The sequence below is a fragment of the Anser anser genome (genome assembly GCF_964211835.1).
Source record: "Anser anser genome assembly, chromosome: 6".
In the NCBI taxonomy this organism is placed as follows: domain Eukaryota; kingdom Metazoa; phylum Chordata; class Aves; order Anseriformes; family Anatidae; genus Anser; species Anser anser.
The window spans coordinates 7,663,686-7,687,666 of NC_139726.1; the positions used below are offsets into that span (position 1 = coordinate 7,663,686).

Sequence of the window (23,981 nt, forward strand, 5' to 3'; positions counted from 1 at the left end):
GTAGCAGCAATTTGCAGGGCATATGATTGCAGCATTTCTGAATACTAGCTGATGTTTAAAATATCTTTTTCATTTTCAAGTGATAAAAGGGAACACCAAAGTAATAACAATATGAGTTTGTGGGTATGATATTTTGAAGGGAAAAATTAAGAAGTGATGCTAAGGAGTCCATGGGTTTTAATATACATTAAACTTCCAAACTGATGTTAATGCTAAGTAATATGACTTTGTGCCTAGCCATATTTGGTAAGGATATGAATTTGGTCTTGAACACACTTTGTTATTTTTTGAGAAATCTTTTCCACATTAACACTCTCTGGGCCTACTTTGAAGAATGCAGAAATACAGCAAATAGCAAGTCACAGGAGTGTGTGTAGCAGATAATGGACCAACAACACGTGTATCTTAGCTTTAGGGAATTGGTCTGTCGAAGGTTGCCTGTCATCTCAGCTCTTGGTATTTCAGCAGCATGCCCTGTGTTCCAGTTCCAGTATCAGAGATTTTTCTTTTCCTTCCAAGTTGGTACAGACAGATGACATTTGAAATCCCAGGAGGCTGACAACATGGAAACACTTCTCAGGGCTGCCTACTGTGAAGGAAGGGGCTGCTTTCTGACATCCCCAGCTCCCTTTGTTGTTGCTGTCAAGAAGTCAAGGTGCACAAGGAAGGAGACTGTCTTCCTCACCTGTTCGGCCATCCAAAATAAAATAAAAAAAAAAAAAAAAGAAATCAGGTATCTTTTCTATGCATTCTTTTGTTTACAAAGCCTTGACTTTACTATTCAGAAGCATAAGATGTTAATAATTGGCCATCTTGCTTTTGTTCAGCCCCTAGGGGGCTTCCAATAGGGATATATCAACATTAGTCAGTAGTGCAATGCAGCAGGAGTGGCATAGTGGAGCATAATAGTTTCTTCATGAGCAAGGGGTGCAGAACCAGATTTAAATAGGTCACAGAAGGAAGTGTATTTTCATAAATACGCATCCTTCCCCCTACCCCGCAGCATGGTGGAGTTGTGGGTGTGCTATGACAACCTTTGTGGCGAGGCTTAGGAGAATATTGTAGGCCAGTGGAGCTTAAGTCTGCTGTTACCCTGTTCTTGCCTGCCCAGGTCTGGAAACCTTGAAGTGTGCAGAAGGAAGATGGGCAGGCAGAAAGTGATAAGAAATGTACAGAAGGTATGGTCTATTTTTGTGAGCACAAGGGCCGTGATTTGTCCTCTGCTTTCCTTTTGCCTATCCACCTCAATTAGGGCCAGGAGAGTCTGATCACCTAATTACTTGCCTTCACAGCATTTCAGGTGGGCAATCTCTGGATTCAGGAGAAATATCTGACTGGTTGGTATTCTCACCTATTTTTTAAAAGTCTGTAATAACCCTTATTTTAATGGTTCTACCTCCTGGTTTCTAGCATGCTGGTCAGAGGCCATATTCTTTCTAATGTCCTTTTCAGAGACATCATTCTTCTCGTATTTTGTCATGTGTTTCGCTAGGACTCCGCTGGTGTTTTAATAAATCCTCCATGCTTGCATTCTCATCTGCCTCACCTCCTTCATTTTTAACCAGGTATCAGTTACACTAATAGCCTTTAGATATTTCCTCAAGATGGTTCTGTTTGACTGGAAACTTTTTCATTGATGCGTAGCATTTGCATAAGGGAAAATCAGCTTTTCATTCACTATGGGGTTTCTCCTTCGCCATAGTTCATTCGTGCTTGTGTGTAGTACTGTAATGTTTTTTTCCTCTCGTCCAGCTGAATGCCAACAGCAGTTAGAGCAGGAAGGCAGCAGAGAATTGCCATTAGGCATGGTGGAAGTATTCTTTACTGCCTGATGTCCCTGCTTTTGAAGGATTGATTATCTTCCCTTTGATAGCAGCCATATTTCTCTCGATTTTTTTTTTTTTTTAATAGTTTCTGAAATTTCAAAGTAATGCTTTTTCTTTTTTACTGTGTTAAGGGCTATTAACTGTCTTAATAGTAAATGTTTCAGATGCTTAAGTTTTTGTCAATGCATGGGTTTTCTTGTGTAACTGTTACCAGAAAATCAGTTTAGTGTACAGCTTTTCTGAGGCTTATTGTGGCTGTGACTCGAATCCCACGAGTCTTGAAAATAAATCAGTCTCCTTCTTTTGAAAATCACACCAGCACTGTTTCTTTGGAAACACTGGCCAGTGTCTCCAATTTAAATAATAGCAAAGATAGATATTGAAGCTAAATAATGGCTAATTGTCTTCAGTGTCCTATAACAATCAGTGCCACATCAAGGCTTCATGGCTGTCATCACGCAGCCCATGACAACGCACGGGATTCCCAGCGCGACAGCATGAATAGAGCTCCGACCTTTTTCTGAAGATCAGGGCTCGGCAGAGGCAGCGGGACAGGGCAGGCTGTCCTGCGTGCTGCCCTTAGCCGTCCCGCCTAGACCTCCTCCTCCTCCACCCCGTGGTTTGTGCTGATACATGCTCAGATACTTGCACTATAGCAAATTTATCAGGAAGGCTTTTATTTTTTAAATAAATACATGAATTTGTATAGGTAATGTGGTTAAGGATTGAAATATGGTGAGTTGTAATTGCTGGAAATGATCTAGGATTTTCTCTTTGTTTATGGCTGAGGTCGCTGCAATTCTCCTTCCTTCACCCATATCACCTTTTGAACTTGCTGGGAGTTTTGTCATCAGCTTTGGTAGGCTACAGATGAGATAAAGGTGACTGGTGCTCTATAATCATCTGTTTCCACTTGGATGAGGATGGAAAGTCTGGATTTAAGCCTCCACTTCTGTTCCCTTTGGCTTTCAAAGATCTACAATGCTTCCTAGTGCTTTTCAGCTGTTCACCTGGGTCAGCTCTACCCTGTGCTGTAGCTGCAAGTGTGTGTCTGCATGGGACGCCTATAGATGCGTAAGGAAAGAAGGAAGGCACTGAGGTGCTGGGTTCATGTCCCAGCTTGGTCAGAGGTATCATGTCTTCAAAAGTGGGAAGACAAGAATATTTCTGTATGTCATGAATATATTTGAGGATAAAATACGTGAAGTGATTGTGATACGCTGGGTTACCGTAAGAATGTGGGCAGACTCTGGATGGCTGCTTGACCCTCTCTCAGTGAAGTATCATGAAGTAGTTAAAAGCTAACAAATCTTTGGGCTTCTCATCACTTATCGTCTGCTTTGGCTGCTTCTTCATGTCTGTTTTTTTTTTTTTTTTTTTCTTCCTCCCAAGTGGTACTTCCAGTAAGTTCCCTCAAGACCTTAGTACGCTGAGGGTTTGTACTTCTTAGGAGCATAAGCCAGTTAACTATGGAAATTTCCAGAGCTGGATGGAGTCAAATTATTAAAATATGCAACCCTTCTGCAGTATAATGGTCTCTCTCTGTGGCATTAATCCTTCTCCTTTTCATACAATGCACTTGAAATGCTGCTTTTCTCTGTAGGCGGCAAGTATTGTCATAACTTCACTTCAAGAACTATTCACCTTTTAAATGTAAAAAACAGTTCTCATTGTACTTCAGCTAGGGAATAATCCCTTTTCTTTTGCGCCTTCATCCTCCGTGGCACACTGATGATAAGTGAACTCTCGAGCAGTTACAATTTCACAGGAGCTTTTATGGGCTGCAGAGCTCTGGGTTTTTCAGATACCACGCGTTCAATCAGCATCGCTTGGAATGTCTCTCTGTTTTTAAATCTGACTTCTTAATGTTGCTACATTCAGCCTAAATATTGCGTTTTGCAGTGTGAATTCTTGTGGTTCTTTCATTAATGTCTTCTCATTCTTTTCTCTGAGCAGCTGTTGGTAGCTCTCCCTAATGCTGTCAGCTCTTAAACCTCTGCACTACAAACTGCAGAGCAGGATGAACTCACTGCATTAAACTAAGGCCCTGCAAAGTTGGCTTGCAGTGCACATTAGGAGCCCAAAAATAAAGAGAAAGGGAAAAGTGAGCCATTACTAATGTAATGGACTAAATTTGCTTTATACTTTGATCCTCGAATAACTAGCACATTAGCTTTTAAAATAATTTTATACACAGAAATCCAGCTGGTAACATTCTTCATGTGTTGCAAGTATAGAAACAATAATACCATTGTTATTTCCACATAGTGGCCCAGATCAGATAGAGAAAAAGCAGAAGGAAGGCCTCTCTCTGGAAGCACAGCGATGTTGGAAAACTAACGCCGAGCTCCGTAAGTCTGCAGACCACTCTCAATTTCCCACTTCGTAAGGCTTTGTGCTCCCAGGATAAGCAAAAATGTAGCGAGGAATTATTAATTGCATCACCACACCTATATAATGGAGTTCACTGTAGTTATGTAGGAGTCAACGGTATTCAAACAGTTTCTTTTGATGAAGTAATCGGGCTGCTTCTGGGGCCTGTTTCAGCTGCTAGGGGCGTGCTTCAAATGTAAATGACTGCCAAATGGATTCCTTCGAAATTCCAGCCAATTAAAATACATTTAAAGTGCAGCTGGTGGAAAGCAAAAGGCTCATAATTGCCTAAGAACCGTTTGGGCATGAAACAAATCCCTGAAGTTTGGTGAACGCGATTATTAAATGCTGCATTTCTGCAGAAGCACGGCAGTCGAACAAAGCTGTCCTCAACCGCAGTCCGGCAGCAAAGATGACACTTTTAGCACCACCTTAACTGGGACAAAGCAGGGAGTGTGTTTGTTAGGGTGTCAGTTTTCCACCCTTGGCTCTTTAAACCATGCAAGTTTGGCAGCTTGCCCTGTGTGGTGCTGCATACAAATATTGACAGAACACTGTGGTATTTGTTAAACCCCTTCTTGGGAAGCGAATGATTAAAACTCTGAAGGAAGATCTGAGAACCTCAGACTTGATATTTTTTTCAGTAGCACTGTAATATTTACAGAAAGAAACAGAAAATAGTGAATGGGGTGTCATGAATGACCTTCCTTTTCTGCTTTGCCTTGTAAGTAAGGAGAGATTTTTTTTTGTTTAATGTTTTAAATGTTGCTCTGAAGGAGGTTTACAGTTGGTAGCTCTGAAAGAAGCCATTAATGCTTTTGATTTAACCTCGTGTTTTGGGAGGAAGCGACAATGTAAAGAGGTGAAAGACCTTACCAGAAGTAGCTGTATGCAGTCACTGATGATACACTGATGATACCGCGTGCGATAGGTGCGCAAACAAATGCACGTCTAGGTTTGAATGGTCACGCTGCCCTGCTAGGTTAGAAGTGAGCCTTCAAAATTTGCTGCTTGTAATATGCCTGTGTAAAGTTTACTTTTGCTGTTTTACAGATCATTGTGCTGATTTTAAAAATGCAAATGAAATGGTTATAAATGGTTCAGAGTGTTTTTTTTTTTTTTCTACCTAAGGTTGTGTCAGAGAATACTCTTTACCCATTTGGTATTCAACAAGCAGTTGAAATTAGGGGAATGATTTTTTTTTTCTATGTTGTCTCTCTTTTTTTTTTTAGTTACATCAGGAAATAATAAAGAATTCAGAGAACGTCTTCCAGAACTAACAAGTATTTGTTCCTACCTATTATGTCTTATCTTATGAAATTCCTACAAAATTATACAAAATTCCTAATTCCTTCCTATTCCAGTATATAATGGTCAGTCAGTCATGGCTTCATTTGTTTAACTGTGAGTAAAGTTTCCTGCAAATTTCATGGTGACAGATCATATTGCAGCAGTAGGGGTTCATTTAAAAGTGCCTTGTTAATTGCTGATGTGTGAGTAGCACAGAGAGTGTGCCAAAGGGAGGCTCATAAAAAATAAGCTTATTGCCAAAATAAATGTCAAATTATAAATATTTAAAAACACTTATCAAGAAACTTAAATATAAGTACACTTACACTATGAAAATTAATGCAGTTAAAACAATAAAATTCAAGAGAATTAACATTAAGAATCTCTAAATAGAGGGGTTGATTTTCTTGTTAAAATACCCTTTTTAAACTGCAAGTATTCACAGAGGGAAATCTTTTGATAGAGTAGGAACTATTTTGTTTGGGTAAGTCCTACTCATCACCAGTCACTGTTACTTATTGCAATTAAATAAGCATTGACCCCGATTTTGTATTATGTAAACTATGTGTATGAAATACATAGGATAAAATAAATATCAAATTTTTGATTTTTGACTTAAGCGACATGAATCATGCATGTAAGCACCTGGTCTATTATAGCATTAAAGATCTGATCCAAGCCCAAAGGCGGTAGGAGTACAGAAGGGAGTGTGAAGAAGTTAGCTGATCTTAAAGAAATGGGCTAGAGCAAACCAGCTATGGCTGCAATAACAAGTTAACACTGACAGTAGTTATTTTTGTATGCTATCTGACTTTCTACAAACGGTATGTTTTAGGGTATTTTGGGGGATCTGCTGGTGAACAGGGCTGTATGAGTATTTTTTTGTTACAGAATACCAAATGACTCCTTTCTAAACATGAGGTGGGAGATGAGAAAGCCAATACAGGAGTAAAGACCCACCAAAAAGTAGCCTGTTAGCCTTTTTGATGGGCATTCAGGGCCAGCAATGGTGAAACTTGTTTCAAATTAAGTCTCCATCTTAAACAGGCTTGGCTGACTCAGGATAAATCAAAAGATGAATCTACGTCCTCCTGCATAATGACATTTTGCATTTCGTGTACTTTTCCTGTACGCAACGATGGATGTATCTCCTAGGTCCAGTGATTCAGCTAATACGCTGTTTACCTCAAGGAAAACGAGAGGTGCTTAGAAAGTATGCAAACAGGTGAAGAGGATGTATTAGTACTTCTGTATTTCCTTCTTCTCATACCAGCATTTGACTGGGCTTCAGCTGTTTGCACATCAGAGCCTCCTTTGCACAATTAAACACGGAGCAAGCGTCTCTCCAGGGAGCTTACTGACCTACGGGCACGCTGCTGCCTGGTCTCTGGAGCTTAGGTGGAGCTACGTGTGAAACTTTCCAAACTACAGTGTGCTCCTACGCAGGTGTTAAGGAAATAGTTTGGGAATGCTAAAAAGCTTTTTAGGCCTCCCCAAGGTTAAATATCCTTTGGAAAGCTTGCTTTTTTTTTTTTTTTTCTCCCCTTGTATTAAATCCCCTTGTCCTTAAATTCTGCCAAAACACGGGCAGATTTCTATTGGGCTTTTCCCCCAGAATGACTTGCTGAAAAGTTGTATGGCTCTGGTGTGACTCCACAGGGAAAATTACATGAGTCCAACTGAAGGGTCGGCATAATTTATAATGGCAAACAGATGAGAACTTTCCTGCAGTATTCCCCTGGGCAGTATTACTTAGTGATTCTGGTACGGCTATAGCCACTACTACTTCATGTCTCTGGCAGGTCAAACTCTGAAATCTTTAGGTATCTGAACATATACCCTTCTTTATTAAAAGGCTTGCAAGGAGTCCATAATGATTATACTGCCCACAGGACTAGAGAATGGCTATTCTGCTGCTTTCCTGAAAATCAAAGTGCTCTTTGGTTTCTGCATTAAAGCATCTATTCATTTTACTTAGGATTTACTATTCATTCCCTTATCATGTTGCTGATGCTCTAGAGAACTCCAGAGGACAGAACCTGTCCCCAACCTCAGAGTATGTGGAACGGCAGCAGAGGGAAAGCTAATTAGTGGATGAAGATGAGTCTCATGCAGCCTGAACTCTAGGTAGTAGCAAAAGGCCTTTTACCTGGCAGAGGGGGAGACTTCTCCTGTGCGCGTGGTATTTTCCTGTAGTTCTGTGAATAGATGCCTCTTACATTGGGTCTGCCTTCATATCCTTGATGAGGACTCATGTAGGATGTGCAGGAGGTGATGTACAATTGATGAAGGCGTTGGCCTAAGGGGAACTGTTGCTCTGTGTCAGCCTTGAAAAATTTGGTGGTTGGTTTCTGTGATGGGCACTGCATGGCACGTGCTTCTCTCTCTGGCACAACTGTCTTCTACCATGGTCATTGGATCTGGTCCTGAGCTCCACGGTCTGGTGGCGTACAGCCAGGAAGAGGCTGTTGATAATGGGGGACTGCGAGAAGACAGCTTGGTGCACCTTTCATAGTTTCTTCTAATACTCATTATCCCTCCAGCGTGATTGTATACCACCGTGTCCCTCCCCAGACGCAAGGCAGTAGCACGCTGCACCCAGTGAGCTGGGCTTGGCTTCCATTTTGCCTCAGCAGGCAGTGGCCTACGGGTCTCTTTGGGGCTTTGCAGGTGCTCAAACTCTCTTGAGCGGACTCCACGCTGAGCATGTGATAATCACATCTCATCATGCTGATGGCAGAACTGGTGCCAGTGGAGGATCAAACCCTATTCCCAAGCCAGTTAGAAATTAGGAAATCCTGCGGGAAGAAGGAGAGACAAGGTTGAAAATGTGAGTGTGGCTCTTTCAAAGAGTGGTAGAGAGGAAAGGGAAATGAGAGCCTTAAGTCTAGATCCTCTTCCATAAATGCAGTCAGTGCAAGAACAAAACTGTTTCTGTATGAAATGGATCTTCAGCTGAATATCTGGCAGGCCGTTACCTGGATTGTGCAGCGTCAGAAAGATATAGAAGAAATAAGTACCTCTGTATTTGATTTTTGAGTTCATTTCTGTTAGCTGTGGAATAGCATTGCTTGTACTTTGCATTTAGTAAAATAATTCTTCATTTTACCCTTACTGGAACCTGAGTTCAGTAAGAATAACTTCGGAGTAATTGTTAGCCATGAGGACAGCCTGCCCTAGTAAGCATGGTGAAGGTTAAATTTCCATGACCGTTCCAGAGATCTGAAAAGCTCTGGTAGGGCTAGTTTTGTTGATATTTTCCACTGAACCATAAAAAGTAACTGCAGGGGCTGGCTTGGGTCATGTTCCATGCAAAACTCTGGATCAGTACGTGTCCTCTGTTGATCAAACTTAACCAGATAAATATCTCAGTAGCAATGTGCAGCACAGGGGTGGAGAGATCTCATAACTTTCAAGTCTCGAGAGGGAGTTGAGCGTCATGTTTAGAGTATGAACAATTTGGAATGGGATATCTTTTTTCAAAAAAAGGGCCAAAAGCTTGGTGCTTGTTTTCTAGATTAAAAGTGAGAATTCAACGGCAATTACGAAGTCGTTTTTTTAATTTACACCAAAGCTGTGCCTGAGAGTTTCCTCATAACCTTGGGACCTGTGAAGTGAAAACTGAAAGCAAGCACAATTACTGCACCTGTGTGCTTATAGAGAAACTGCTGGAAGAAACTAGAGTAGCACTCATGTTTTTTCAGTTTCATCAGACAGTAGGTTCTGGTCCTCAGTGAGGTGATCCATTCTTTTCTCATTCATCTCATACGAATAGTTTACTTGTAAAGGACAATTAAAACATTTCATATCCCTTTCTAGGGGTATCTTAAAGCAAAAACACAGATTTCTGTTCATTTCAGGCGTGCTTGCTGTTGCAAAAAAATTTCTACTGGGGCTTCAGTTCCGGGATTTCTGGTTCTGTGGGATTTTAAAAAATAATTTTCTTATTTTGTTTGGTCAGCCATTGATTTGGTTCCTATTTACTTAGGATCCCACGTAGCGAAGTTGGGGGCAAGCTGTTGGAAGGACGGGTAATTATTTCCAAACACAGAGGTTGTGCAACGTGTAAAGGAAGAGAAGAAATACTAAGCTAACATAAATTGTTGAACTCTCTGACATGGTTATTGGAAAGCTTAAAGGAAAGAGTAATGTATACCAGATACGTGTATAACAAGAACTACATTTTTGGTAGGATTGATTTCCAGTAAGAAATAGTAAAAGGCAAGCAGGGCAAATCAGAACGTGTTGCAGGAAATCTCTTAGTGGGACTTACTGTGTGAGTACTTGCTATTATTTTTTGTGGAGCTAGTTCTTACGTAAAGTTCTTCCTGATACAGTTTGATGTCATAAGGGTGAAGGGTGATCAATACTCATGACAAAACGTAGAGCTATCCTTTAATTACCCAAATCATGGGATTGTCAAGGCTGGTTCAGGTTGTCCTTTAAAATCTGGACATTGTAAGAGCTCTGGCAGCCTTCTCGCTGCAAACTTCACCCCAGTGATGAATCTATCTCTTAATCTATGTCTTTAAAGTAAGTGATTATTTCAAATCTCACACTATCTGCCTGAGATCCTATGGATAACCTGAGAAGACAGACCTTCTCAAAGCTGCTTAAGTACTTCGGTGGCAGAAGAGGCAACTCCCCGGCCTCTCACCTAAGCAATGAAATCATCCTGCATACGATTAGGTTGCTGATCATCCTTTCCTCTCCAGAAAACTATTCTAATGCAAACAGTATTTTAGTTACCCAGAGTTGCACAGTTCAATGCAGTAGCCTGGAACTTTAGTCTTGTAGCAGTAATTAAAGCTGATAAATGAGGGCATCCCAGTTAAATGAGGTTTTAAGGCCTTGGTGATCAGTGTGTGTAGCTGTGCTGCACAAACTGGATCCTGGGCCTTAATGAAATTGTTCCTTCAAACATGCATCCTGCCTACAGGACCAAAGTCATTTTTTCCTGTCCAAAGTCAAGGAGTTCTCCCCTTCCTTTCTTCTATGGTAGGAGAGACTAAACAGGAATTGAGGGTAATTTTTATGAGACTTCTTCTGCAGCAGCCCACATGAATGTTGTCTTTGTCGCATCAGCCCAGGAGAATTTCTCAGGCAGTTGGGCTCATTACGCAGAGCTTTGTTCCTGTAGGGTTAGGCTGTGTCTCTAGACACCGATTTGTATAAATGCGACTGCTCCAAGGAAGGAGCTGCCTTTATTTCCTTAATTTGTTGGAAGAGAAGTAATTTGCTTCTATTTTCCAGTTTTTCACCCACACTGGCTTTTTGTGGCTAGTCCTAAAGGAAAAGCCAATTCATTATTCTTTCCAAGTCACCCTTACAGAGAAAATAACAGTAGCTATGTAGTACCTACACTTTCCTTTCCATCTCCTCTGTGCCCGTAGGGGATATATGTGGGGATACTATCAAAGTAACACCTGTATTTAGAGTCTTTCTCTTTTTTTCAGTCTAGGAAGGCTGTGTACAGCTAAGAAAGAAACTGACCCACTGCAAGGGATTGTGTATTGGAGGCTGTTGTAATGGGGAACAGAATGTATTCCTGGAGCTATGTTCACTTTCAGAGCAACACAACTTGAGCAGCATGCTCTGACATTGCAATGTCCAAGGAACAAGTATTGTTATGCCTATTAGTGCGGGTTAGCTTTTAAAATTATTTTATACTTTCCTAACACTCCTGTGGAGAAACACAGCAGATTTTTTTTTTGCCGTTTTTGTTGCTAACTCCTTATTTTCAATAATGTGATGCAGGTTTTTGTGATGTGAGTTGTTACACGCTCTTGTAACTTAGAAATACGTGTTGCAGGGAATACCCAGGTGTGAAATTTCATCTCTCACAAAACCCTGCAGAGGGTAACGTCGCCCTGCTTCCTTTTGCAGGACAGGTACTCAGGGAGAGGTCTGAAGGCTGGCCTGGGCACACAGGAAGCAGGGGCGGTGATCAGGCACTGCAATCCCTGCTTGGCCTCAGCGTGCATGGCTCTTTGTGCAGGTGGGATGTGTGATTACAGCTGTTCTGCAAAATAAGGTATTTTAAAGTGCTTCGTGATTGCCTGGCCTCAGGCGCGTGCTGCAAACACAGTGCATCACTAGTGAGAGTAAAAACTGGAAGAATATTTTATTGACTAGCTCTCGACGATGGAGCTTTATGAGAACAGAAAGCAGCTCCACCTGTACTGTACTTGGTCACCTCAGGAGGCTGTCAGGGGGTTGCTGAAACAGTAATTTTGAAGCTAAGTATCAGTAAATGGATTTTTTATTAATTTTTTTGTGCATTTGAAGGTTCCTAGAGGGGAGAAGTATGGAGGCTTTCCCCAGAATGTCATGGCTTTGTTGTTCAAGGTATGGGTACCTCTGGCAAGATCCTTCCTAGCACCAGGAGGCATATGCTACAATTTCTCCAGCACAGAGTATATATTTGGTATTAGCTCTTTGAGATTGCCTTCCATCTCTTCTTCTGAGCTAACCTTTCCTCTGCCATGGAGGATCCGTTGATAATGTGTTTTTTTCATTCATTACTAAGCGTTTCACGCAAGTGGTACTGTAAGCAGACACATCTTCTTGAATAGTAAAAGCATTGATCTTTCTGCAAAGCAGCAGGCTATCTACGTGACAGGACACCGAAGTGGAGTTTTTTTGTGATTTGTTGTTTATTTTTTTATTCCTACAAAGCTATTTCCTTCATGCACAAGAGGAAAACAACAACAACAACAAAAAAGGTGTGTGTGTGTGGGACTGTCTGAGGAGTATAGGGGTAAGGGAAAAGAGAGCTGAGCAAACATGCATCTCAAACCACCATTTACTACTTTCCAGCTGAAGTCCACCTTACATTAGGAAATACTTTATCTTTGCCCCAGATCACTGGAATTGATCTTAAGGTGGGGTTTATTGTCGTTGCTGCACTGAACTTGCTTGCTGAATCTCAGTGCACAGCTGGAATCTGTGACAATTGGCGTCACCCAGGAATATGCTTTACTGACCAATTCAGGCGTTGTTGGAGAACAACGTATTCTTCAGTAAGATTTAAGACTTTGGAATACAGGTGCAGCTTCGTTTGGACTTTGTTAATACCGAGGGGATCCAGCTTCGTGCACCAGGTGCAGGACAGCACAGGAATGCTGGAGGTGGTGCTCCAGGTTGGCAGTGCCTTACTCCCCAGGGCATTCCCGTCACTCCAGCTTCACCCTGCCACTGCTGTCCTGCTGCTGGCACCCAGGTCTTGACAGCCAGAATCAACTGAGTGGGGGGAAAAAAAGGCTACCTCAAAGCAAGAGAGGTGTAGAGTGGGGCAGAAATGAAGATGGGCAAGGGGTTGGCCCAAAGTCCCCCAGGTGACAGTGGCAAAACTTAAAACAAACAAAAAAGACCCAAACCATCTTGGTTAAGCGCTTGTGCTTTAACAACCACAACATCACCCCTTCTCTGACTATGAAGCTCTTAAATAATTTTGCTCCTCGCAATGACAGTCATTGTTATAGGACTTCTTCAAAAGATGAGCGTGCTCTTGCCTTTTGACAGTTGCGAAGTTATTTTCTTTGAACTGTTATAATCTTGGCTTTGCAGAAGAACTTCCCGAAATGAATGATGATTGTACAGAGCTGCTGGTCTCTGCCTCACATAAAGCAGCGGCTTGTGGAATGTCTGCTGAAGTTTGAGTCAACAGCGTAGTTTGTCTCTTGTCAAGTGTTCCTTTTAATGCAGGAAAGGGAAGAAAAATTCATTTTGTGTGACACTGCTCACTAGGCACGCGGCTGCATAGCGCGTTCTGCTGTGAAATCCTCAGCTACTCCACAGCGGGTACTTAGGTTATGCATTTGGTCTTAAAGGCCTAAAATGACTTCTGGAGGGGGACTCTGTTCATTGGTAGAGCTTTTAATTTTAGAGGACAATAGTAAGGATCCTTCTGGTGACTCTTGTGAGAACAGGATTCTGCCACAAGCGGAAGACCACCAGAAACCTGAAAGGACAGCTGTACAAAGCCGGACGTTTGGCCTGATCTCTCCATTCAGCCCTGAACCAAAACCAGTTTGAGAGCTCGTGCTTTTGGCATATGGGACAGTCACCGTACCCCACTACGTATGTCTTTTGCAGAACAGAGATGCCAAGACATGCTGAGGCTACACATAATGGACACAACAAACCTTTGGGGGTCACTCATTCTGAGGGAAAGTATGCCACACTAAAATTGATTCTGCAAGCAAAGTTTTGTGAATGGAAAAAAAAAAAGGAAATACTCTTGAATGGAATATTGGGATGCAGTAAAGAAATAGAGGACAAATTCTAACTGGCATAAACGGGTGCTGTCTACTTTTGCCAGAGGACTGAGTCAAGTTGTGTAAGAGGTTTTTCTGATGTGGACCTGGATGACTCTGTGGTAACTTGTGACAAGTGGCAGTAGCTCACCAACTCGGCACGTGCGATTTTTATCCTTTTCGCATCGAGATGGACAAAAAAAGTTCCTGAACCGTTGAAGTCAGAGTCAGCAGCATGGTCAATCTGTTGATTTCCTTGCTAATGAAAGTATGGCATAATGAACCATTTATAGGAAAATTTTAACTGGTGGAGTAAAAGCTCATCCTTCCACTTTCTATGGGGGAAGAAACATTTCATAAAGAGTCTTGTTCTGGGATAGACAACACATCCCATACACAGTCAGGTGTATTTGGGGAAAAAACAGTTGTTTGATGGATCAGAGACAGTCACTGGTATAGTCCAAAGCTCTGCCTGTTGTACAGTGATGAAGAAGAGAACAAGTGGATTTCCCTAGAACTTCACTCTAAAATCCCACCACATGGACACTTTTTTTTCCCCCCACTACACTTTGCTTTTTGCTTAGCAGTTTGGGAAGATCTCATAGACTGTTTTCCTCTGCAGAACCCCGGTACTTACTGCTTCCTTTTTTGAGCAAAGCTTTTGGCTGTTGCCAAGGATTGTTTGAACCCACCCGATGCAGGAATAACTGTTCTGAGAACGCTCTGCCGCGGCCGCACGGACAATTTTATTCTGTGGACTGGAGGTGGAGGCTTGAATCCCCTGGCAAATGCTGTCACAGATCTCAGTAGGGTCATTTTGCTGCCTGGCTCGAGAGAAAACAATAAAATAATTATTCAGAAAAAAACATTTTAGAGCTTGAAACACTTTTCCTTTTTGTACACCACATCCACAAGTGGCCAAACAATAAACAATGGGAATTTTTGTCTCAGTAACATAACTTAGAATAAAAAAGCTGGAATTCTTTCAACAGAGTATATTCTATTCTTCTTGGATATTATGAAAACTGATGTCACTTCTAATTCCTCAGGAAAGAAAAAATCCTTACAGTTTGCAGTACATCAATGCAGTCATTTTTTCCCCTGACTAATCTATAAAAAGACATTGTATATGAATGTTATTTTCTCTGCCAGAAATGCATTCCTGGAACATAATAAATGCTTTTTTTGTTTTTGTTCAGTAATTTAGATAATAGTTTCTCCATGAGGTTTCATAACATTTATTTACTACCATAAACGATTGGACCAAGTGATTTCAGCAGTCAAAATTGGAATCCCTCAGCAGTAAGCTTTCTTATTGAATTAATTTTGTGAATATTATGCTTAAAATAATTTCAAATGACAACTTTATATGAGCAACATAGAATGGATATGAAATAAATCTGTAGAGCTCTGTGCATGAAGCACAGGAGACTTTAATGGCAGAGGCGTCAGCTGCGGAGACTCAACTAAGCAAAACTTGTTCTCAAATTATTGACAGCCTCGGATAGTTACAAGTATTTCTTGTTCAGATCAATGGGATTGCAATGGATGTGGCCAACAGCACTTTCATGCTTTGCAAATACAGCGTCTTGGGAATTTCTTTCCTCGCTCTGTGAGAATCCAAGTCTCAGCAAAGCCTCCCCACGCTGCTGCACCCTTTGCCGGCCACGAGCCCGCAGCCAGGCCCACTGCCTCCTGCTCGAGTGGTGAACTCCTGGGCTCTGCGCATCTCATGGGGGGGGGACCGTGGTTAGCCGCGGCCGTGGTGGCTTCCACGCAGCATGGGGAGATGGCTGCTATGGGTTTTGCTGCCGTCCTGCGGTCACCCCGTTGTCTAGAGCCTGGTCAGGTGGAAAGAGGGAGAGGTGGGACCTGCAACGTGGCCTGCTCTGTGAAATGTGTTGGGCTGGGTGACACAGAGCTGAGGGGTCTGCTGGTGGCAAGGCAGGTGGCTGTGGGGTTGGAACTGGCGCTTCCACGGTCAGCCTTTGGGTGAAGCGCACGTAACCACTTTATGTGCATCTGCTGAAAGTGCTCTTTCAGAGACAATCCAACTTTGCTGTGCTAGTCACTATTTGCATACAGCCCACCGGGAAGATGGTGGTAAAACGAATAATGCTGTGCCCTCTTGGCTTTGCTCGTATAATTGAAAGGAAATCAATGACAGCTCAGCCTCTCTCTCACTCTAGCCATGTATCGCTCAAGAAAATGCTTGTGCGTGTCAGCCTGGCTGAAATTCCACTTCCTTTTTTGTTTTTTAATCTGATTCCTTGGCATCTTTTCTTCACACTCCAGTTACGGTTTACATTGCCCTTACTGCATGCAGTAATGATTGCTGAAGGTGACCAGAACAGTGTAAATTATCATATTTAAATTAAAGATTGTGCCTAACTGTTCTGTTTCTCTGTTGTCTGTTGCATTCTACTATTTTCTGATGGTGCTCATTTCACCTGAAAAATGAATCACTTGCTGATGGGTTTAACCACCTTCATTTTTGTCACGGAGACGCTAAGCATCATCCGCCTTCAATCAACTCAAGTTTGAAGTTTAATTGTGTTCAGGGGAACAGTGAAGTAAGCTGTTGGCCTGGAAAAGTACTATGTTGTATAGTCTGGGGGACTCTCCAGGGTTAGAGAAGATAAAAAAATAAATAAATTAAGAGGGGGGAGGAAATGCCCACAGGTTGCACTATCTGCGGGGGCATCATTAAAGTACTGTGGGAGGGTCCGGGAGTGTGGTGACAGCACCCTCTGCTCCGCCACGGCCGCTTCACATCCGCAGCTCAGGCAAGGACAAGCAGACCAGATTTAGCCTGACTCTGTTTTTCCAAATACCTAATACTCCCTACAGCTAGAGATATTATCAGTATCATCACAGCTCGCAAGGACAGTTTTTTTAGCTGAAGGCATGACTGATTTCAAAGGTATTGGAGGATGAACGTTACTTCAAGTTTTTTGTTTTGTTGAATAAAAGTTTTGCTTGATTCTCATCTGTGCGCACATTTGCCACGGTTTTTGTTTTTCTGTTAGTTTAATAATGTTGCCCCCCAAAGAATTTTGCCTTTTTCTTTAAACCAGGCCTTGATTTTTAAACAACCTCACTGGGGTGTTTCATTCGTGTGAGTGGCTTTTAGGCCGTACCTGGCCTCAGGGGACTGAGCTGAATCGCATCCCTCTGGCACCCAAGCACCTTCCCACTGGCAGCAGCCGCCCTTCGTTAGGCAGCGCTTGGAGTGGAATTACTCCTCTGGGCCCTGGAGGTACGCTGGGCTGAGGGTTTTCACAAGCCTCCCGGGGGCAGTTTCAGGTGCGCAAATCCCAGTGAGCTATCCCCTCAGTGAGATGTCACCGAGGTGAATATCATCAGGCGGACAGAGATGACTCCCTGTGCTGCTTCTCGGAAACCTGCGGAAATTGGGAAAGGCTCTGTAGTGTCAGGGAGGTCGGAGTGCTTGTGTGAACTGTTACCGGACATGCAGCTTGCTCAGTGGTGCTCCTTAAATTCCCACTGGTACAACACGTTCTTTTTACCTTGCTGTTCCTGGGCAATTAGTATATGAAATGAAAATCATCTTTAGTAGGGCTCTTTTGTAATTTCTGACATAATTTCCTGCATGGAAGGAGTGCCATATCAATGACTCTTATGACACGGAGGGACGGTGGCTAGGTCAGAATCCTTCCCGAGCATGGCAGCAGATTTTAATATGTTTTTCATTTGAAGAGAGTAAATGTTTTAGGAAAAGGACACAGTAACTTAGAAAATAGTTTCCATTTTTGTGAGGTTTCTATCAGATCTGTGCTCTAATAATAAAGTAAATCACTGGAAAAATTAATGTTTTTTAAAATAGTATTTAGCTTTTATTCTTCCTATCCAGGAAAGCCTAAGTCACTTAGGCCCATATCCGTGTAGAGACTAAGATATCCTAACCCTCACTGAGATACTTTTCCTCCTGTATGCTAATTACGTTAATATATTTGAAGTTTTACTCCACACTGGTGAAGAGTTAAGCACTTTCTTTTTATTTTTTTTTCCTGTTGCAGTTTCCATTTACTTCTAAATAGAAAAACTGCAAAATCCTCAGGTTTGGGCTTGTTTAACATGCAATTACCTGAAGACAAACAACCAAAGAAAAGCCATCAAATGATACATTTCCACAGATAATTAAAACCCTTCTCTTTTTTCACTGAAGGAAGTCTTTTATCAGAGAGAGCAGTGAAAACTTCAAATCACTGAAACTTTTTAGACCTTTTGACTCGTGTTATGTTAGGATCCCACTCCAACCAAGTGCATTGTGGTGTTGATGTCCTTTTATTTATATTTATTCATTTGAACCTATCTGTAATGTGTACGCATACATACACATTTATCTTGGTGGCTGTACAGAACCTAGAGAAATACTGGGGAAACGTGCTTTTAAATATGAATTGTATTGCTTCATTCTGCCCAGACGAAATGACGTGATGAAATATCTCTTTTGGCAGTCATACAGAGTGACATGTTTTTAATTTCCAGAATTATTAGTCACCTGGGCTTGCAAAAACACCTGTTGCCTGTGTAAACCTGCTGGTCTAAATACCCTTGCTGTGATGAAAATATCCTCGCAGCGATGCTCCTTATCCAGTAGGTCTCATTTTCCCTTAACTTCAAAAGATTATTGTCCTCTTGGTACTCACTCGTGTTCTCTTATCTAACAAGTAAACGTCAGAGCCAGTGGGGGCTACAGACCTGGAAAATAATATTCAAAAGGAAGCCCCTTGATGTGGCGGTGTCTGGGACCATCCTTTTGGCAGTTACAAATGGCACATTAACACCTGAGAATAGAAAATCATTCCGTTTCTCAATTCTGCATATAATTGTAATGCAGCACCATTCCACTTGTATTTATTGTTTGTTAAAATAATGCCCTGATGTGGTCAGTTAAACAGTATCCTCTTCCAACCACCCTGGAACAGAAAACCCCAAAACCCCTTTAAAATAATTGGCTATAATTGAAGCCCAGCAGCTTTGATGCATTTTCCAACTAACTGTAAAAACAGAGTACAAAACCATTATTAACAGACTAAATGCTGACTGAATGCAATGAGCTAAGCAGCAGTCATCTAAAGGTTGGTCTGGCTGTTCTCACGGAGAGCTTTTGAGGAAGGAGACCTTTAGAGAAAGATCTGATCTTCTCCTGTAAGGTGCCAGAGCCAGACACTGAAGTGTTTTGATAATCGGTCCTTTCATGCCCATTGGTCGTTTGTGCCCTGTTAGTACAACTTAACACATAACACATTTTTTTTTTCCTGCAGTGCCTTTAAAAATAGATTTCACTACAGTTGGAAAAGCTATTTTGCAGTTTAATTTCCATAGTCAGAGGCTTTTCATTAGCACAGCTTCTTATGACATGAGTTTATTCTGCATGTAGTTCAGTTACACTATGGAAAATCATAGTAGTAAATATCTGCTAGGTATACAGGTTTTTGTAATCAGTCCCTGACAACATCTGTCAAAACAATATGGGGAAATTCGGGTTTGCTTTGTCATTACAGAATGGGACTGCTTGTTTATTCAACAGAAGAAATAAAGCATATTGAGAGGAGGCCAAAAGAGTCACACTGACTCAGTCACTGAGACTTCCAGTTTCCAGCTACAGGATATTTTGGTTCCAACATTTCACATCAATAATAAACAATCTTTATGGGAACCATCAAATGATAAAAATGAGAACATGAATTGAGAGCTAGGCTATATATTTTTTAATCTGTTGTATGCTATAGTTTACATTAGGGTCAATCTCAAGATTGGAAAGAAGCAGGTTCTGTATCACAGGAGTCTGATTTTCAAATAAATGTTTGCCAGCTATGTGCGATACTATCAATAATTCATCACTGTAGTTCTTCCGAGATGGTCTGCTGATGCATGTGCTCTGTCAGAGCACATGGTAATAATATGAGCATTTATGTGATTTACAGATCTACAAAATAGCAAATAACTAGAAATTTCTTCAAGTGACAGTACGCATAGGCTCTTGAATGTCAAAAATAGTGTGCGTGACAGCTGCAGTACGTGTAAATCATGCTCGACTGTTTAAAGAGGTCTCTGGGTATAAGTACATGCACTTACACTGGCATCCTTGTAGTCCATTCCCAATAGCTGATTGACAGATTGTATTTTATGTAATTGTGCATTTTCTTATGTTTCTGTTAACTGTTTAATCCTCTGTGGTGTCCAGTAGTTCCAATTCTATCTCTTGGCAAATAGAATTTGTAGGGCTCAAACCACGGACATTTCCCTGCCGCACACTGTCACACAGGCGTGTGGTTTCTTTTAGTAATTCAGGTCTTCAGCAATGTGCTGAAAATTGTGTTGCACAAAGAGGTTTGTCAAATTTTTGCATGTGCTCTAGTTCAGCAAGAAACTTAGAAATGGTGACTCCTATGGTAATTCATTCTTGTGCTTTCACAAAATTCAGGTGAGATGCCTTCTTTGATTGCAGCTACGTGAGTGTCAGTAGCACTGGGAAGAGCTTCATCAGCTTTCAGCCAAATTCCCACCTTTGCACCAGCTTTGGTCCTGGAGTTGCTCAGGTCTGTGTGGTGCAAGAAAGCACCATCCTGCCAGCACACTGCATTTGCTCCCACTTGTCCAAGCTTTTCACTTTTGTGGTCCAATCTTTTAGCAGTGTACATTAACCTCAAACTTGCTCGGTATTTATCAGACCCTGCGTGCAACCAACCTATGGAAGTGTGATTGGGAAAGTGAGGTCAGAAAATGTGTTTACACCTTCAAAAGGATTGAAGACCTCTGGCTTTCTGGTCTGTTTTCTGTGGCACAGTGTGCAGGTAGAGATGAGCTTAATCCATCTTCCTAGCACCAGTGTGGTTGCCGAGTGCTGTGGAGGGAGAGGAGCTGTCACTCACACTGGAAAGCTGTGTGTTAGAAGAACACTTAGCAGCTTGAAGTGTGTTCTTCAAAAGAGCAGCGCTTCTGCGTGGAAGGAAGCTCCATCCTTGCCAGAACCGTGCCCATTGGGTGCTGTCATTCATACTTAGCAGGAGCAAAGAAAGAGAAATGGGAATAAGGGGCAACCTCTGGCATTCAGTTAAGGAGAGAGGATGGTACACTGGGTTCCCTCTTCTTTTCCTTTTTTCCCCCATATAACCCTGCAAAGGCACTTGTGTATTAATTCGGTGAGTGTCTGTAAGCTGTAAGGCTGGATAGATTTGAGATGGTGCACGGGTGCGGAAGACTTTAAAGCTAATCTGTACAAAAGGACTGCCTACTATAGCACTCGTCGCTGAACATCGGTGTGGTTGCAAAGCTTAGCTCGGTATGGATGATAAATTAGATTTTTGCATGGGGAAAGTTTAATAGCTTCATCTCTTTCATTACGGTAGGGAAGAAAACCAGAGTGCAGTCATCTGGGGGTATTTTGTGCAAGTACATCACGTCTCTCTGAGCTGAATGATGCATGGAGGGCAGCCACATTGCGGCCTTTTGCCTGGTAGCCCACCTGGACGTCACTCCATCTCCGCCTGGCCCTGCCGTACCCACACAGCGTTCTGGTCCTTCCTGTGTGGGAACGGCCTGGCCGTGGGGCGGCTCAGCTCAGTTGAAGCGTGTCTCTGTGGCCAAACGGGTGCCATGCGCCCAGCCGGGGAAGGTTTGGGTGGTTTCCACCTGGGAGCTGAGGGAAGCGCCCCGGCCCTCCCGGCCAGCAGCAGGCAGGACCCAGCATCTGTGACCCCAGTCCCGTGCCTCGTTGTTTCTGTGGTTCTGTCCCGAAACAAAACTGGTTTTGTATGCCCGCAGCGGTGTGCCGTGACTAAAATGTTTGCCTGCCGTTCCCCCGAGGCTGAAAGATTTGCTGTCTGAGGCAGGGCTGCGGGATGGGGATCAGCCGAAGCGGGGCGGGACGTGCCCCTGCGGCTTCTGCTCCTGCTGGCAATGTGCGCTGTGGAGCCGCCCTGCAGCTCGCCTCTCCGCCTGCCCAAAGCCCGGGGCAACCCACGGGCTCCCAGTGGCCACCAGCAGACCCACAGCTGGGTGTTTTATCAGGATGCTAAACTTGTGGATAAGAGCCGGTTTCTGAGCGCCCGTGACACCCACAGCAGCACAGCAGGCTTTGGGGAGGCCTTCCCCCGGCTCCCATCGTTTTCTGAAATTCCAGGTCAGCAGCCCAGCTGTTTTCGAAAGGAGGGTGCTTTTGCCGTATTAAACATCTAAATATATATTATTAGGAAAGTTCTACTAAGTAAGTCCATTAAATTGTTGTTCAATTTATTATAGTCTTTTAATAGCTTGTTTCTAAACATGCTTAAAGTTTTGGACAGGAAAAACAATACAGGTTTCCATTTGGGGTCATTGGGAGGAAAGCAGTAAGACTTGAAGGTAAAATCTGTTAGACCACCTTGAAAACAGTGGCAAAAAACAGCAAGAGTTATTCATTAATTTTTATTTAGTAAGTTGGTGTTCAGTCAGTGAAGCTGCCTCTATGAAGTACTGTTATTTCACCTCAGCATCATGCTGAAAAAGACTAGCAGAATTTCAGAGCTGTTGTCTCAGGCTTTATATAGGCTCAAGGTTTACATTCTGTTCCTGTTTTGATAAATCTTCCTTCCAGGCATAAGGTATAGAAACGTTTAATTAAAGCTCACATTCTAGAGCAAGGGGTAAACGCTGTGGTAAGGCGCAGACACCGGTAGTGGGGTAACTGCAGGCAGCAAGAAGAGATCGCGGTAAAGATCCACACCTGAGGTGGCCAGGGAGACTTCTCCAGCACTCATTGGAACTCCGGGAGAAAACATTCTGGATAAACATCTGTCTCTGAGCACTGCCCCTTGCTCCCAACACCGGTGTTACTTTCCTCACAAACATTTCCAGAACATGCCATCTTGAGGGAGGGCAACTGTCTTCCCCAGGTGTCCATAGAAAACGAATACTTGATAATTGGAAGGCATGGGATTCGTCACTTCAGGGGGCCTGGCAGCGTTACCTGCTGCCCGGGTCAGCGGGGCCACCAGCAGGCAGCGTAACGCGGGCACCGCTGTGCTTCTCCCCTGCTTTGGCATCGGTTTGGGAAGCTGGGTTTCCAGTTCCTAGCACTGGCGGAGAGTGCTGTTCCCAGTGGAAGCGGGGGCATTTATATAGGTTCATAATGCCTTTATTTTGAGTAAATTAAAGCTGTGCTGACTCGGATGCCTTGATTTATGGCTCTGCCTCAGGAGCGGACCACAAGCAAGAGCCCAGCTCCAGCGGCCGCTGGCAACGCCAGCAGCCTGGTGCAGCACAGGGCAGCACGTCCTACGCAGCTGCTTGGATAGCAGGCAGCTGTGGTTTTAGCCATTAGCACCAAACCCTTCCGAAACAAACCAGCTCTGTAGGTCTGGGGCAGCGGAGCAGAGATTTGGTGTCAGTTAACCTCCCCGTAGGGTCTGACTTCTCCACTCAGCTTTGGGAGAATTAGCTTGAGTCAGGGCTACAGGAAGAGCTGGATTCCAAGCTCTTCTCCTTCTTGAAGACTGATGGTAGTATTTTAATAACTGTACAGATAGCCCGAATATGTAGGCTGATTTTCAATGTGTACATGAGGTTATCGTTCTAGGTGAAAAAAATCAAATGGCTGCATACATGTATCTTAAATAATTGTTGTGGCTAGGGGGAAAATATTGGAGCAATGAGGACATTCTCACTGACTTGAGATTAGAGAGGCCTTTTTGGCAGGACAAAAATGTAGTTTGCTTATAACACCTGCATATACTTGCATGTCTATGATCTTCTGGTTTTTACAGCCTTTGGTGTCTATTCTCTCCTTGATATATTTGCAGAATTCATATGATCTTCTGCTGGAAGTGCTGTTGGGTGGAGGAGAAATACAGTGCCTAGTACAAACAGTTCCTTGTGAATGCTGCATTCCTACAGTTATCTGTCATTTAGAAAAAATGCAGCTCAATAACCTATTTTTAGCACAGCTTCTGACAGTAGTAATTAAATATATTTTTAAAAATCATAGCATATAATATTAAACCAAATCCTGCCGTGATATTTACCATTTCTGCTCTGTATGTACATAGTGCCCATGAAGACACAGTGGCATTTATTGTTTATCTTGTCAACTGTCTTGTCATTGAATCTTTCTAAGGAAAGAAGGAGAGAAGAAAGAAGTTTGCTTATGTTCAGTTTACCTATATTTTAATAACGTTGGTTCAGCCTTGTCCTGGTTGAAAAGCATTTCTGTTTTGTAATGTATCTG

The 23,981-nt window shown here is 42.6% G+C and overlaps 1 protein-coding gene across 9 annotated transcripts in view; it reads left to right on the forward strand.

Annotated features, from left to right (window-relative positions):
* NCKAP5 (NCK associated protein 5) overlaps positions 1-23,981 on the forward strand; it is a 439,736-nt gene that overhangs the window by 37,684 nt on the left and 378,071 nt on the right. For 2 of the 9 annotated variants that reach the window (XM_083841906.1, XM_083841926.1), the window contains exon 1: positions 4,214-4,923. The exons of 5 other annotated variants lie outside the window; for them this stretch is intronic. The gene's annotated coding sequence lies outside the window, so the exon portion shown is untranslated. Of the gene's footprint in view, positions 1-4,094; positions 4,178-4,213; positions 4,924-23,981 lie in introns of those variants that run through there. 2 more of the 9 variants (XM_083841921.1, XM_083841924.1) reach the window with 2 other exon arrangements.